The 17,055-nt window shown below is 41.9% G+C and overlaps 1 long non-coding RNA gene across 2 annotated transcripts in view; it reads left to right on the top strand.

Moving 5' to 3' along the window:
• The window catches only part of LOC134943470 (uncharacterized), a 99,521-nt gene extending 83,359 nt beyond the window's left edge, over positions 1–16,162 (top strand). For both annotated transcript variants that reach the window (XR_010181556.1, XR_010181555.1), the window contains exons 3-4: positions 12,709–12,798; positions 15,457–16,162. This is a non-coding gene — a long non-coding RNA (uncharacterized LOC134943470). The remainder of the gene's footprint in view (positions 1–12,708; positions 12,799–15,456) is intronic.
• Positions 16,163–17,055: the final 893 nt, after the last annotated feature.

Below are 17,055 nucleotides of genomic sequence, written 5' to 3'. Positions count from 1 at the left end.
TGTAAAACCATGTTGCAATGCTGGTGGGGCAGATGCATAGGCGTTTCTATCATGATGCAATGTGTGTGATGCACACGGGACCCACACTGCACCCATGTTATTTTATTCTCACCTTTCCAGAGTCCCGCAACGAGCGCTGCAGCTGCTGCAGTTGTGGCAAAAAAATCACATCCAAAATGTCCACCGTGCATGTACAGTAAGAAATTTGTCTTTGGACCATGGCGGGCACCATTTTTTTGGAGACCTGCACATGCACAGTAGACTCCAGCAGTATACCGGAGCCTATGGAACTGTGGAGAAGAGAGGGAGTCTGCACACGGGGCCCCTCCTCTCTTAAGATGCCCTTGAACAGCTGTCAAATGTACAGTGAGATTTACATTTGAGAGGGGTGTATCCAGTCTCAAATCTAAATTGCAGTGTACATATTCCAACATTTGTGGGCAAAAGCAGCCAGTATTTTTCCTGCATGTTAAGAGAAAAAATATTTTTTATTCCTTGTTTTGTATAATGGTTTTTCATGTGTAAAGTTACTTGCTCTTGTTGCTTTGTTCTAAACTGACGATCAACCCTTGCAGGTGTGTCATCATACATCATTGATGCAGTCATGCCAGACAGCCCCTCGGTAGGCCAGGTTTCAGAGACTCAGCTAGCATTGGACATTGCTGCGAAACACTTGTGGCACCTTATAAATAAAATGTAACAATAGTAAAAATATTTTTGCCACCCTTTGCTGAAGATGCATCTTAGCCATATCACAAGACTGTGCTGAATTATTTGATATGTAACACTTATATCTGTGTGCAACTGAGTCCTTGAATCTGTATTAGAAGCGCTAAAATGTAACAACTGCAGCTTTTTTCCAATACATGTTCCCATTTGCTCCACATACAGACCCAGTCACACACAATATACAAGTGTCACATATCAAATTAATCAGCACAGTCTCTGATGCGACTAAGAGATGCCCTATGCTAATGTGGCACCCCGGAGAATGGTGTGTGTGCCCCTTTAAAGTTGCTTACAGGTCCGCAGCAGCAGAAGGGGAAAGCATTGGCACAGCAAGAGTTAAGCAAGGACCCTGGTCTGATCACATGGTCTGGATGTGGACAGCTAATTGGGCAGGGCAGGCTAGGAATAGAGGAGCCTTGTGGGAAGAAGAAGTGGGAGTCTTCTCGAGAGACAGGATGTGGCGGATGCATGTTGAGCGAGGAGTAGAGCGGGAGTTGAGAATGGATGCCAAGCTCAGGGTCACACAAGTGTTGAGATGTCACAGTCAGAGACCGGACACTGCAAGGCCTCGTGAACGTCATAGCCATCTTGTAACAGTATGGAACTGTTGAAAGCTGGCCCAGCAAGTGAATGACTCCATAATAAAGGTACGAGTGAGTACATTGAATTTGATTGACCTAGGACACAAACAGAAATGACACCCAGCTTAAGTATCTATTGTCACCTTCTGTGCAGTGTGAAAAAGGTGCAGACCGCATAGCACCATGGAACAGACAAAAGACGATCAAAAACCAGCGCTTCCAATGTTAATTGAAAACCAAGAAGAGGGGGCCTGATCCAGAAGAACGGTCAGGTGTTTCCACTTGTAATAGGAAAGACACTCAGTATGAAATTCTTACTCATAGGCACATAAAGGTATCTTTACATAGTTGGACCAGCTGTCCGCTCGTCTGGAAACACAAACCCTCTGAAATGGCACTTACATTTAATTTCTGTCACGAGTGCATTGAAAGGTATCTTTTCTATCCCAAACACCTCCTTACTGTGAACAAGGATCAGTCAAGGGAATGAGCTCCACATAAGAAAGGTTTTAATGATGTAACAATGTATAAAAACAGACCGGTAAGAAGAGTTCAATAAAAAAACTGTTCAAAAAAGAAACAGACCAAACACCCGGTAATGGATGAGCAATGACGGAAACTTTATCTAAAATGTCCCAGTCACGTGATCGGTTTTAACCAATCATTGCACACACCGCATTAAAATTACACAGACAATGTACAATTAATACAAAACTGTGGAAGCTGACATTATAATATCTGAATCCTGAGAGTTTGAATAGATGCTGCCAAATTTTGATGGTTAAAAGTGAAAAATAAAGATAAAAATAAAAAACGGAAAAGAATGCAAAGGACAGTCAATAATATATACAGAACCATTTACACAAAAGTTTTCAGGTGTCTGATATTTCAACGTCAGCTTGTACATAGTTAACCCGAGTCTAGCATGTATACAAATGATATACATGGAATAAACATAGACCATATATGTAGAGTTGACATAGACTGCAAGTTTATGCCAAAACACACAAAGGGAAGAACAAGTGTAGCATAATGGATCATACAGACTATCCGTGCAGTTCCGATGTTTAGAAGGTCCTCATTAGCTGAGCGTGCTCCCAATATTGATACGATAACAATGTCAAAAAAAGGGAAAAAAGACAAAGTTAGCAAAATGTTCTCAAACAGTGCTCATTCAACTATACGCTAAGATGCTGTCATATGAACCACTTAGTTTCAAACTCTAAATTAAGTCCTCTTGGGACAAGGTTTTTAACTGGTATACAGCTCTCATTTCAAGTTTGGCTAGAGGTTCTTCCTCATCTTGAGTTCTCCAATTTCCTTTAGCCAATTTTATACCTAAATAACTTTTCAATCCTTTTATATTACAGGTATGTCTATTTTTAAAATGAGCTGATACACTATGTTGGTCATAGCCCTTCTTTATATTTCTGGTGTGTTCCGACATTCGATCCTTGAGCATCCTGCCCGTTCTACCAACATTTTGGTGACCACAATGACACTCCAGTAAATATATTACATTTTTACTGCAGCAGGTTATGAAATCTCTATGGAAATGACGGCCCAGACGCGCTGTCACAGCTGCCAGTAAGGGATTGTTAGTCCCAAAAGAACAATAGTGTGAAAAGGAAGATTGTACTGGCGCTAGGTTTTTCCCCAATATTAATAAACGGTGGATGAATTTTAAAAAGACATAAAATGTATTGACTGAACAACATATATACCATGTCAAATATGATCCAATAAAAACATGAAATTAGGGCATAAATAGTGCTGAGAATAAATTTGTGATAGCTGCTAGTGTGTGTCCACAAAGGATCCCTGACTGAAATTATGTATAAAGTTCCCTGGGGAATATTGATGTTAAATACAGCTGGTGTTACCCATAGTGACGGAGACTTCCAGAGGCTTGGAAATTGGCAGCAAGCAAGCTGTGATGATTGGATGAAAGCTGGGTCTCTCCAATCGATGCTGTAATGCTGCAATCCCACAGAGAAAGTTCCAAAGGCAAGGAATTAAAAGTCCATTTCTGGATCCTTTAGAAAGTAGGACACATTTGGTGATGGCAGCTTGACACTTAACGCGTTTCCCTAGGCTCGGTCACCTAGCTTCATCAGAAGTATAGCTCAGTCTAGATGTGGGATCTATTTAAACCCCTTTAACGACCTGATGCCCAACAGGTGTAATACACACATTTTATTCAATCATCCACATTATTGATAAAGTAAACTGTTCTCTACAATCAATATATAGTTAGAAGTGATCGGGAGGCAAACCCACAGTAAAAATAGCAATACCCAACTTAATTTATATATAAAAACAATGATAAGTGATTCTAACATGGTGGAGTTCAGAGGTCAGAGTAATCATGTGACTCACCCCCAAATACCGGATGTATCATTTTTAATCAATCTCCTAATCCATCCAAAATCCCTCATGCCTCAGGGGACAAGATCCATCTCTGGCATAAAGTGCCTTAATAGTTTTACTAAACGTCCATCTGATCTAAGACGGCTGAACCCGCCCCCGGGACCCCGTGGAGCGCATTACAAGCTCCTTCCGGGTCACGTGATAGTATTTACGGGTGTAAACCAATAGACTGTAAATGCAGAGACTTCATGGTTGCTAAGCAACCGATGCAGACACCTCCGTAATACGCGATGACATCACCCCTATGTCACATGACCGGGAGCACGGAGAACCGCAATTGTATTTAAATGATATACCCGCTAGGCGGCCAATGGGACCCACATAAAATACACTTATATAACTCATTGTGGTCACATGGGTATGTAAATGACCACTTAAATTAATGGGAGATTCATATGGCAGTAAATATAAGGTTGCTAAGCAACCGAAAAAGCAGGAAAAATTCTAAATAGTATTTCTTTACACTATGAAAACTAATTAAACAGCCAGGGCTCATAAAAAAATGGCCCCACCGCCCCCGTTGGGTGCCTGCACAGCTGTGGAATAACTCCTGCCAAGCAGGAGTTTCCATGTCATTTGGTAGATATCCAAATGACCACTCACCCTAAACGAGCTGACAGGGAAAACCTCTGTCCCTTCCTGGGTGTGCGTGGAAGCCTGCAGGGCTGTGCAGAACACAAACAGGTGACCTGTTAGACGTAATCATGGTCTGCATTTTTTCTACATAGTATAGCACCATATCCACAAGCTAAACCCTGTCAAGGGGCCAGTAAAGACAGCCATCTCCCCTGCGTTGACACTGTTGGGATATTAAAACTGAGTTATTGTGGAAGTACAAGTCAGACATTTAGGCCCTGATTTATCAAGCCTTGGAAAGTGATTGTAAATTGCACGGTGATAAAGTGCCAACTAATCAGCTCCTACCTGTCATTTTTCAAACACAGCCTGTTAAATGGCAGTTAGGAGCAGTTTGGTTGGTACCTTAACACTGTGCAATGTATAACTCCCCAAGGCTTGATAAATCCGGGCATTAATCTGGAAAGGACTGAGATATTTATGCAAGTACAAGTAAATTCCTTTAACTAAGAGAGACTGAGTTTATATAACCAAGAGACTCTCATTGGCAATTGAGTTATATTTTTCAAGAGACTATACCTTTCTTTGCTAGCTCCATCCTCTTTGGAAAGAACTGAGATAATACATTGTCATTATTACAACCCAGGATTCTTATTATATCTGTGTGCCAATACCCCCATTGAGATGCTGTAGCACTACAGAATTCTACCAGAGCTTCAATGTTAATTCCGGTGAAGATCATTATACTTCGGCTAGTGAAAGCTAGAAAGTTAGTAATTGTTGTTGTATAATGTGTTTTTAATCACTCTCCTCATGACCACATTATAGACTGTAATTCTAGTTGTAATATGCTAAAAGTTGTATGAGGATGCATCTGTATGTATTGCACCCCTTGTCTTTTTGTTGTTCTTCTTAATAACTCACACTAAATAAGTGAACCAATTAGAGATAGTGATGTGCACCGGACATTTTTCGGGTTTTGTTTTTTGGTTTTGGATTCGGTTCCGCGGCCGTGTTTTGGATTCGGACGCGTTTTGGCAAAACCTCCCTGAAAATTTTTAGTCGGATTCGGGTGTGTTTTGGATTCGTTTTTTTTGTACAAAAAACCCTCAAAAACAGCTTAAATCATAGAATTTGGGGGTAATTTTGATCCCATAGTATTATTAACCTCAATAACCATAATTTACACTCATTTTCAGTCTATTCTGAACACCTCACACCTCACAATATTATTTTTAGTCCTAAAATTTGCACCGAGGTCGCTGGATGGCTAAGCTAAGCGACACAAGTGGCCGACACAATCACCTGGCCCATCTAGGAGTGGCACTGCAGTGTCAGGCATGATGGCACTTCAAAAAAAAATAGTCCCCAAACAGCACATGATGCAAAGAAAAAAAGAGGCGCACCAAGGTAGCTGTGTGACTAAGCTAAGCGACACAAGTGGCCGACACAAAGACCTGGCCCATCTAGGAGTGGCACTGCAGTGTCAGACTGGATGGCAGATTAAAAAAATTGTCCCCAAACAGCACATGATGCAAAGAAAAAAAGAGGCGCAATGAGGTAGCTGTGTGACTAAGCTAAGCGACCCAAGTGGCCGACACAAACACCTGGCCCATCTAGCAGTGGCACTGCAGTGTCAGACATGATGGCAGATTAAAAAAATTGTCCGCAAACAGCACATGATGCAAAGAAAAAAAGAGGCGCAATGAGGTAGCTGTGTGACTAAGCTAAGCGACCCAAGTGGCCGACACAAACACCTGGCCCATCTAGGAGTGGCATTGCAGTGTCAGACAGGATGGCAGTTCAAAAAAATAGTCCCCAAACAGCACATGATGCAAAGAAAAATGAAAGAAAAAAGAAGTGCTAGATGGAATTGTCCTTGGGCCCTCCCACCCACCCTTATGTTGTATAAACAGGACATGCACACTTTAACGAACCCATCATTTCAGCGACAGGGTCTGCCACACGACTGTGACTGAAATGACTGGTTGGTTTGGGCCCCCACCAAATAAAGAAGCAATCAATCTCTCCTTGCACAAACTGGCTCTACAGAGGCAAGATGTCCACCTCATCATCATCCTCCGATTCCTCACCCCTTTCACTGTGTACATTCCCCTCCTCACAGATTATTAATTCGTCCCCACTGGAATCCACCATCTCAGGTCCCTGTGTACTTTCTGGAGGCAATTGCTGCTGGTGAAAGTCTCCACGGAGGAATTGATTATAATTAATTTTGATGAACATCATATTCTCCACATTTTCTGGAAGTAACCTCGTACGCCGATTGCAAGGTGCGCGGCTGCACTAAAAACTCTTTCGAGTACACACTGGAGGGAGGGCAACTTAGGTAGAATAAAGCCAGTTTGTGCAAGGGCCTCCAAATTACCTCTTTTTCCTGCCAGTATAAGCACGGACTGTCTGACGTGCCTACTTGGATGCGGTCACTCATATAATCCTCCACCATTCTTTCAATGGTGGGAGAATCATATGCAGTGACTGTAGACGACATACCAGTAATCGTTGGCAGGTCCTTCAGTCCGGACCAGATGTCAGCACTCGCTCCAGACTGCCCTGCATCACCGCCAGCGGGTGGGCTCGGAATTCTTAGCCTTTTCCTCGCACCCCCAGTTGCAGGAGAATGTGACGAGTCACGTTCCGCTTGACTTGACAATTTTCTCACCAGCAGGTCTTTGAACCTCTGCAGACTTGTGTCTGCCGGAAAGAGAGATACAACGTAGGTTTCAAATCTAGGATCGAGCACGGTGGCCAAAATGTAGTGCTCTGATTTCAACATAATGACCACCCGTGAATCCTGGTTTAGCGAATTAAGGGCACCATCCACAAGTCCCACATGCCTAGCAGAATCGCTCTGTTTTAGCTCCTCCTTCAATGTCTCCAGCTTCTTCTGCAAAAGCCTGATGAGGGGAATGACCTGACCCAGGCTGGCAGTGTCTGAACTGACTTCACGTGTGGCAAGTTCAAAGGGTTGCAGAACCTTGCACAACGTTGAAATCATTCTCTACTGCGCTTGAGTCAGGTGCATTCCCCATCCTTTGCCTATATCGTGGGCAGATGTATAGGCTTGAATGGCCTTTTGCTGCTCCTCCATCCTCTGAAGCATATAGAGGGTTGAATTCCACCTCGTTACCACCTCTTGCTTCAGATGATGGCAGGGCAGGTTCAGGAATGTTTGGTGGTGCTCCAGTCTTCGGCACGCGGTGGCTGAATGCCGAAAGTGGCCCGCAATTCTTCGGGCCACCGACAGCATCTCTTGCATGCCCCTGTCGTTTTTTAAATAATTGTGCACCACCAAATTCAATGTATGTGCAAAACATGGGACGTGCTGGAATTTGCCCAGATGTAATGCACGCACAATATTGGTGGCGTTGTCCGATGTCACAAATCCCCAGGAGAGTCCAATTGGGGTAAGCCATTCTGCGATGATGTTCCTCAGTTTCCGTAAGTGGTTGCCTCTTCTGGAAAGCGGTGATACAAAGCACAGCCTGCCTAGGAACGAGTTGGCATTTGCGAGATGCTGCTACTGGTGTCGCCGCTGCTGTTCTTGCTGCGGGAGGCAATACATCTACCCAGTTGGCTGTCACAGTCATATAGTCCTGAGTCTGCCCTGCTCCACTTGTCCACATGTCCGTGGTTAAGTGGACATTGGGTACAACTGCATTTTTTAGGACACTGGTGACTCTTTTTCTGAGGTCTGTGTACATTTTCGGTATCACCTGCCTAGAGAAATGGAACCTAGATGGTATTTGGTACCGGGGACACAGTACCTCAATCAAGTCTCTAGTTGCCTCTGAATTAACGGTGGACACCGGAACCACGTTTCTCACTGCCCAGGCTGCCAAGGCCTCAGTTATCCGCTTTGCAGCAGGATGACTGCTGTGATATTTCATCTTCCTCACAAAGGACTGTTGGACAGTCAATTGCTTGGTGGAAGTAGTACAAGTGGTCTTCTGACTTCCCCTCTGGGATGACGATCGACTCAAGGCAGCAGCAACAGCAGCAGCAGTAGGCATTACATTCAAGGATGCATCGGAGGAATCCCAGGCAGGAGAGGACTCGTCAGACTTGCCAGTGACATGGCCTGCAGGACTATTGGCTTTCCTCTGTAAGGAGGAAATTGACACTGAGGGAGTTGGTGGTGTGGTTTGCAGGAGCTTGGTTACAAGAGGAAGGGATTTAGTTGTCAGTGGACTCCTTCCGCTGTCACCCAAAGTTTTTGAACTTGTCACTGACTTCTGATGAATGCGGTCCAGGTGACGTATAAGGGAGAATGTTCCTAGGTGGTTAACGTCCTTACCCCTACTTATTACAGCTTGACAAAGGCAACACACGGCTTGACACCTGTTGTCCGCATTTGTGTTGAAATAATTCCACACCGAAGAGCTGATTTTTTTTGTATTTTGACCAGGCATGTCAATGGCCATATTCGTCCCAAGGACAACAGGTGTCTCCCCGGGTGCCTGACTTAAACAAACCACCTCACCATCAGAATCCTCCTTGTCAATTTCCTCCCCAGCGCCAGCAACACCCATATCCTCATCCTGGTGTACTTCAACAGTGACATCTTCAATTTGACTATCAGGAACTGGACTGCGGGTGCTCCTTCCAGCACTTGCAGGGGGCGTGCAAATGGTGGAAGGCACAAACTCTTCCCGTCCAGTGTTGGGAAGGTCAGGCATCGCAACCGACACAATTGGACTCTCCTTGGGGATTTGTGATTTAGAAGAACGCACAGTTCTTTGCTGTGCTTTTGCCAGCTTAAGTCTTTTCATTTTTCTAGCGAGAGGATGAGTGCTTCCATCCTCATGTGAATCTGAACCACTAGCCATGAACATAGGCCAAGGCCTCAGCCGTTCCTTGCCACTCCGTGTCATAAATGGCATATTGGCAAGTTTACGCTTCTCCTCAGACGCTTTTAATTTTGATTTTTGGGTCATTTTACTGAACTTTGTTTTTTCGATTTTACTTGCTCTCTACTATGACATTGGGCATCGGCCTTGGCAGACGACGTTGATGGCATTTCATGGTCTCGGCCATGACTAGTGGCAGCAGCTTCAGCACGAGGTGGAAGTGGATCTTGATCTTTCCCTATTTTACCCTCCACATTTTTGTTCTCCATATTTTAATGTGTGGAATTATATTCCAGTATCAAAAGCAATGGCCTACTAATATATATACTGCACACAACTGAAATGCACCACAGGTATAGTATGTAGATGGATAGTATACTTGACGACACAGAGGTAGGTAGAGCAGTGGCCTTCCGTACCGTACTGCTATATATACTGGTGGTCACTGTGTCAGCAAACTGCAAAACTAAAATGCACCACAGGTATAGAATGTAGATGGATAGTATACTTGACGAAACAGAGGTAGGAACAGCAGTGGCCTTCCGTACCGTACTGCTATATATACTTGTGGTCACTGTGTCAGCAAACTGCACAACTGAAATGCACCACAGGTATAGAATCTAGATGGATAGTATACTTGACGACACAGAGGTAGGTACAGCAGTGGCCTTCCGTACCGTACTGCTATATATACTGGTGGTCACTGTGTCAGCAAACTGCAAAACTAAAATGCACCACAGGTATAGAATGTAGATGGATAGTAAACTTGATGACACAGAGGTAGGTACAGCAGTGGCCTTCCGTACTGTACTGCTATATATACTGGTGGTCACTGTGTCAGCAAACTGCAAAACTAAAATGCACCACAGGTATAGAATGTAGATGGATAGTATACTTAATGACGACACAGAGGTAGGTACAGCAGTGGCCTTCCGTACCGTACTGCTATATATACTGGTGGTCACTGTGTCAGCAAACTGCAAAACTAAAATGCACCACAGGTATAGAATGTAGATGGATAGTATACTTGATGACACAGAGGTAGGAACAGCAGTGGTCTTCCGTACCGTACTGCTATATATACTGGTGGTCACTGTGTCAGCAAACTGCACAACTGAAATGCACCACAGGTATAGAATCTAGATGGATAGTATACTTGACGACACAGAGGTAGGTACAGCAGTGGCCTTCCGTACCGTACTGCTATATATACTGGTGGTCACTGTGTCAGCAAACTGCAAAACTAAAATGCACCACAGGTATAGAATGTAGATGGATAGTATACTTGACGACACAGAGGTAGGTACAGCAGTGGCCTACTGTACCGTAATGCTATATATTATATACTGGTGGTCAGCAAACTGTGCAAAACTGAAATGCACCTCAGGTAGGGATGGATAGTATACTTGACGACACAGAGGTAGGTACAGCAGTGGCCTACTGTACCGTAATGCTATATATTATATACTGGTGGTCAGCAAACTGTGCAAAACTGAAATGCACCACAGGTATGGATGGATAGTATACTTGACGACACAGAGGTAGGTACAGCAGTGGCCTTCTGTACCGTACTCCTATATATTATATACTGGTGGTCAGCAAAATTATGCACTGTACTCCTACTATATACTGTCTACAATGCAGCACAGATATGGAGTGTTTTTCAGGCAGACAACGTATACTGGTGGTCACTGGTCAGCAAAGCTCTGCACTGTACTCCTCCTATATAATATTATACTGGTGGTCCCGCAGTCCCCACAATAAAGCAGCACACTGAGCACAGATATGGAGTGTTTTTCAGGCAGACAACGTATACTGGTGGTCACTGTCAGCAAAACTCTGCACTGTACTCCTGCTATATAATACAGCTGCTCCCCAGTCGCCACAATTAAGCAGTGTGAGCACAGATATATGCAGCACACTGAGCACAGATAAGGAGCGTTTTTTTCATGCAGAGAACGGATAAAACTGGTGGTCACTGATCAGCAAAACTCTGCACTGTACTCCTCCTATATTAATATACAGCTGCTCCCCAGTCCCCACAATTAAGCAATAAGTAAAGCAAGCACAAATATTTGCATCAACAATACACGGAGAGGACGCCAGCCACGTCCTCTCCCTAACATTTCCAATGCACGAGTGAAAATGGCGGCGACGCGCAGCTGCTTATATAGAATCCGAATCTCGCGAGAATCCGACAGCGGGATGATGACGTTCGGGCGCGCTCGGGTTAACCGAGCCATACGGGAGAATCCGAGTATGCCTCGGACCCGTGTAAAAAGGGTGAAGTTCGGGGGGGTTCGGTTTCAGAGAAACCGAACCCGCTCATCACTAATTAGAGAGTTTGCCAACTACCTATGTATGTATGTATGTATGTCTGTATGTATGTATGTATGATGTTTTATGGAATTTTCTATGTTATCTAATGTCCTAAAAACTAAATTATTTTATATTTTCTTATGTCAAGAGAATAAAATGTATATTTTGTATTTAGTTATTAAAATGTTTTGTCCAATATAGCATTATTTCAACATCTTTAAGAGCCATTGATTTTCAAAACACTATTCAATTTGAAATTAACACCAGGTGTACAGTATATAGCTTCACATTATTGGCACAGTGAAGAAATACAATATATCATAGTGTTAGGTAAACAAGGATGTGTTGTTTGGATACTTATCAATGATGTTACAGGTTTCACAGTTCTGGTGTCAGAATTCAGTTGCTGAATGTACTGACTTTATATATTTTTAAGCAAGCGTTGACAGAGATAGGGATTTATACTGTAGGTGGTGTTTGACAGCTACGACGTGACTCTAGATACAAACTGCTCTTTTCAACTTTCTGTTAAACTTTTTATTTCAAATGAAGCACTTCTCACTTATGGCTTTTCATCGTCTTAGCATCTGCCATCTCCCATCACTGGCCTTAGTTATGCTACAAAGAGGAAATGTGAAATAATAGAAGTCACCCTGAAATAGCAGGTTTCTCTTTTGTCTGCTGCAGTTTGTTTTATGACAGAGTAGTTTTATAATGGACAAAATGTGACAAATTCGCTATTTCACTATGTGCTGAGGAAGATGAATATCATTCTAGTGGTTTTCAGAAATTGAATGCAGCCATTTCAGCAGAAAAGCTTAGAAAATGTTATATATCTGAAATGAAAAGTAATGTAACAACTGGACCTGACCTAACAGCTGTGTTTGAATTCTAAAATGGGGTTATTTATGTCCTTTGGTTCTGGATTACTCATTTCTGTTAACAGTCATTGTTAATGGGTTTTGACAAATTTATGCACTTATTCTAATAGCTTTTCATCATTTAAAAATCCCATTTAGAACACAACATAAAGAAATTTAATATAAATTATAGGATGGAAATTTTGAAACTGCCTAAAATCATATGTTAGTTCATTAGCATTGTCAGTGAATATCTTTATTTTACCGTAAGAATGAATGTACAGTATATAAATTATAGAGGATGTACTGTAATTTTATGACCTTCATGAATTTTTTAATTTATAGATTGCTGATCACCATGAGGCTGATTTAGAGTTGCACAGAAACAGATGAAGATCTTTGCCATTTGCAGAGTTGTATGCATACTGTATGGGGGTAATTCAGATCCGCCTTAATCTGAGCAAAATACAGATTAACGTTACTTTGTACATGCATGTGATTGATAGTCTGATGTCGTTTTGGGGGTGGAGAGGTGGCGTAGATGGCCTTCGTTTGTGAAAATTTGCCATTTAGGGTTAGGGAAGCGGCCAGCGATCGACATCTTTTAGGGTTAGGGAAGCGGCCAGCGATCGACATTTTTGGATGGAGATTTCCTGTCCTTTGCGACAGGCGGCTTGCGCGACTCCAAACTGCCCAAAGGTGAGCCCAGTGATTTGATGCTGCATCCTAGGATGCAGGTCAGATCACTACTGCAGCAGGAGGCATCTGCTTGTATTACACACTTCCTGCCAAGGTCATAGCTACCATAGGTGCAGGCATTTGGCACAGAGCTGAGAGAGGCCCACCTTTCCTGTCAAAGTTACATGTGTTATATACATTTTCACCATTGGGTAGTATGTAGGGGTCCTTTCAAACTTTTTCCTTGGGGCCTGCAATATATCTAGGTATGACCCTAAACCTGGTCATTGTAGTGTGGTATAACATTAACTGGGGGGCATTTTAATGTTATGTAATATGAACCGGGGCACTGTAATGAGGCACAATATGAATGGAGAGCACTATATATCATTAAAGTGAATTGGGGGTACTGTGCGGCATATTGTTTACTGGCAGCTCTGAAATGTGACATAGGGTGAACTTAAGCACTACTGTGATTCATAAAAGAAACTAGGGCGCTACTATGAGCATACAGTAATATAAAAAAATGCTCTAGTATGGTTAAGAAAATGAATTAGAGCACTATAATGGGGCATAAAATTAACAACTGCGGCAGAGAAGTGTCTCTATAGAAGCATTGGGATGGGGGCCCCTTCAAAATGTTGCTATGGGGCCCACAAAGTTCCGGCTATGCCCCTGCCTCTGCTGCATTACCATATGGTGCTATCACTGAGTGATAGCACCTCTGACCACATCTGAATCATGCCCTATGTGCGGTCACACCACAACATCCACCCACTTGTGAAAGTAGATGTAATCACAATGACTGCCCTTTTGCACCAGTCAGGTAACTTGTGTAAGAGAACAAAATTAGTCTGCTTGAAAATGTCCTGTTGCTGCCCATTTACATCAATTGAACTGCAAGTAGAGATACTTATTTCACCCCCGCAATAGACTATAAGTTTGATCAAATGAAATCACACAAGTATTTGTTCTTAGCCCTTTTCTCTTCTCTATCTACACTACCTTTCTTGTTGAATCCTAACACTATTGCAACCTACATCACCACCATTATGCTGACACCACTAAGATATAATTTCATACCTGGCCTCTCTTTTTCTATCTTATCCTGTGTGTCCAACTTACTGTCACCCTTCTCTACCTGGAAGACAAAATACCACCTCAAACTCAATATATTGTTCTGTATCAAAATATGAGCTTATCCTTTAACCACCTTCTAATACTACCACCCCTACATCTCCTTCATTGTAAAGAACAACACTCATACTCCGTTTCCTCATACTAGGTGCCTCGGTGTGATCATTCCACTCTCAGCTTCTCTCACTACAACCAGTCTATCAGTCAGTCAATTTGATTTCTCCTCTGCAACATTGCCAGTAACCACTCTTTGTAACTAAAATGTGGTCCATTTACTCATCATCACCTGCCCCTTTACAGTCTACCATGAAAACGGCATCCAGACTAAATTAACTCTCTCACCATTCCTTATGTGTAGCAACAACTTGCAAAAATCAATAAAGTAACTCCATTACCTATAGAACCCAGTTCAAGCTGGCTTACCTTGCTTAAAAAGACCTCCATAACACAAATGTATCTTACAACTCTGGACTTAACATAAATATACTTCTACCTGACCAATATATTCTGACTCTGACTTTCTCCTCTCCATCTCCACTGTTTCTACTTCTGGAATTCCTTACCTTACCCTAGCAGACTACCCCCCAATATTAAAACAATCAAGCAATCCCTTAATACTAACTACTTCTTACTTCAATACCATTCCCCTCCTAGACCCCCTTATATTAATTAGCCCCATCCTCTTCTCTCTTTCTTTACATTTATGTCTGTGCAAGTGCTGCTATTCTCTCTCACTACTATCTTCTCGTGAGCAGGGTCCTCTCTATCCAATGTCTCTAGTCTGGGGTCTAGCTTGTATGTTCCAGTTGAGTATTACACAATGGTGTTAAGTGCTTCGGAATGGAGTTGTTCCTTCTGTCTTCAACACTTTTTTATTCTTTAAATTGTATCCATATATTAACATTTTTCTGCTTGTTTTTATGTTTAGTTGTGCCAATGCATTATCTTGTATCTGTTTAGGATTTTATGTAGTTTTTACCCTTTCTGTATTGATATAATATTTACTGTATTGTACTCTTGACTGCATGGTGCTGTACAATTTGTGCTGCCCTATACATAAGCAAGGAAAATGATTTATAAATGTTCAGCACTTTTTAGTATTACAGTTATACTAACAAAACTACATTGTTTTATTGCACCTAAACATCATTTTGTAAATGATTTTCAAAACAATCTCTAAATATGATATGGTATATAAGAATGTGCACATAACATTTGTTTATGATAGTAAAAAAGACAAAAAAACAAAAGTCTAACAATTATATTACACTCTTACAGCTTTTTAACTGGTCCCTGACTGAACCCCAATGCAGCACGGCAAAGACAGATGCTGGCTTACTCTGGCACACATTCCAGTAGAGTGGAGCGCCTGTACTTGTGAACATCATCCCAACAGATATATAAGCAGTCCGAACTTCCAGCAGATGTTTGTTCTGCTTTTACTGCCAAAGGGATAGGTGTTTTGATTAACAGCTTGTTGAATGTAACGCAGAGATCATGTGATTAGCAGTTTTCTGCAGGGATACTTGTTAGGTGTTATGCACGTTGTCTTTCATTAGACAAGAAACCTTCTTGCGTGAATCTTTTTCAGTGTTCTTACAGAGAAACTTTCAGGCAAGGATTCTCATACTGTATGAAATGATCATTTTTTATCATACCATCTAAACTGTAAGCTCTAATAAGCAGGGCCCTCTCTACACTTAGTCTCATGTCTGTAGCTCCTTCATTGACATCATCTGTATGTGTTCTCTTATTTGCAACTGTATTTCTTATGATATGTAACTCTTGCAGTCCGGCACTATAGAGATTTATGGTGCCTTACAATTGAACTAAGGTGATTTCTTCTGTGAGTGGACAGCACCATTGTGCACCTAGCACCACTTTATTAAATGAGCCCCACAAAGTTCAATTAACTAAATTCCCATGGTTAAGCAATCATTTTTATTTGATCAGTTTATACTAAATAAATAAATCTAATTAGTGATTGAAGGTTATGACATGATGAATATTTGCAGTTTTATAGTTTGTTTTTAAATAATGAACAGTGAGAATGAAAGTAGCCATTCCAAATTTATTTATTATTCATGGTCTTGCTGACAGTGTTGCCTAAAAAGGTTTCTGAAACTCCATTTCATACACACAATTTCCTTAGGTTTTCATAGTAAAACTTCCCTTTTCATTTCTCATATACAGTAATCATTCACTGAAACGTCACTCTTAGGGGCAGACTCAATTAGACACATTGCACTCATTAGCACGAGTACAGTAGACTGAGATACAGTATGCTCACACCTCTTTTGGCTGTGAGTTGAAATCAGCTCTGAGAAACATCCAGCGAAGCTGCTGAAAGTCTGCTTACAGCAGTAAGCAGTCCACACGTAATTTAATTGGTCCATAGGAAATTGCACTAGAGTACACCTCAGGGAAGAGCAATTTGAGCCATGGTATGAAAAGGAGCGCCAATGCACATGCACATATGAGAGTGTAAGGGACTGACGGCAAATATATGTGGCTGCAGGGTAAAAATAGATGTTATTGTATGTGATGCAAAAGTACACAAACTGCAAAAATATAAAGTTGTATAACCATGCAGTGGCATCTAAAATATAGCATCAAGCAGAGTGGAGGAACTTGGATGAGTGGAGGAATTTGGAAAGAGTTCAGGAGAAGTGGGAAACATTAAAAAGTGCAATATTAAAGGCAACAGACCTTTGTTTTAAAAGTGTTAGGAAAAACTCAAGGAAGAGGAAGCCAGTGTGGTTTTTGAAAGAAGTAGCAAGTATTGTGAAAGCAAAAAAAGATGGCTTTTAGGAAATATGAGCAGACACAAAATAAGGAAGACAAAGATATATATATATAAACAAATCTAGAAAATCA

The sequence above is a fragment of the Pseudophryne corroboree genome, chromosome 7, assembly GCF_028390025.1.
Source record: "Pseudophryne corroboree isolate aPseCor3 chromosome 7, aPseCor3.hap2, whole genome shotgun sequence".
NCBI lineage: Eukaryota > Metazoa > Chordata > Amphibia > Anura > Myobatrachidae > Pseudophryne > Pseudophryne corroboree.
The sequence above is the reverse complement of the archived record's forward strand: the minus strand, read 5'-3'. Positions and strand labels throughout refer to the sequence as shown.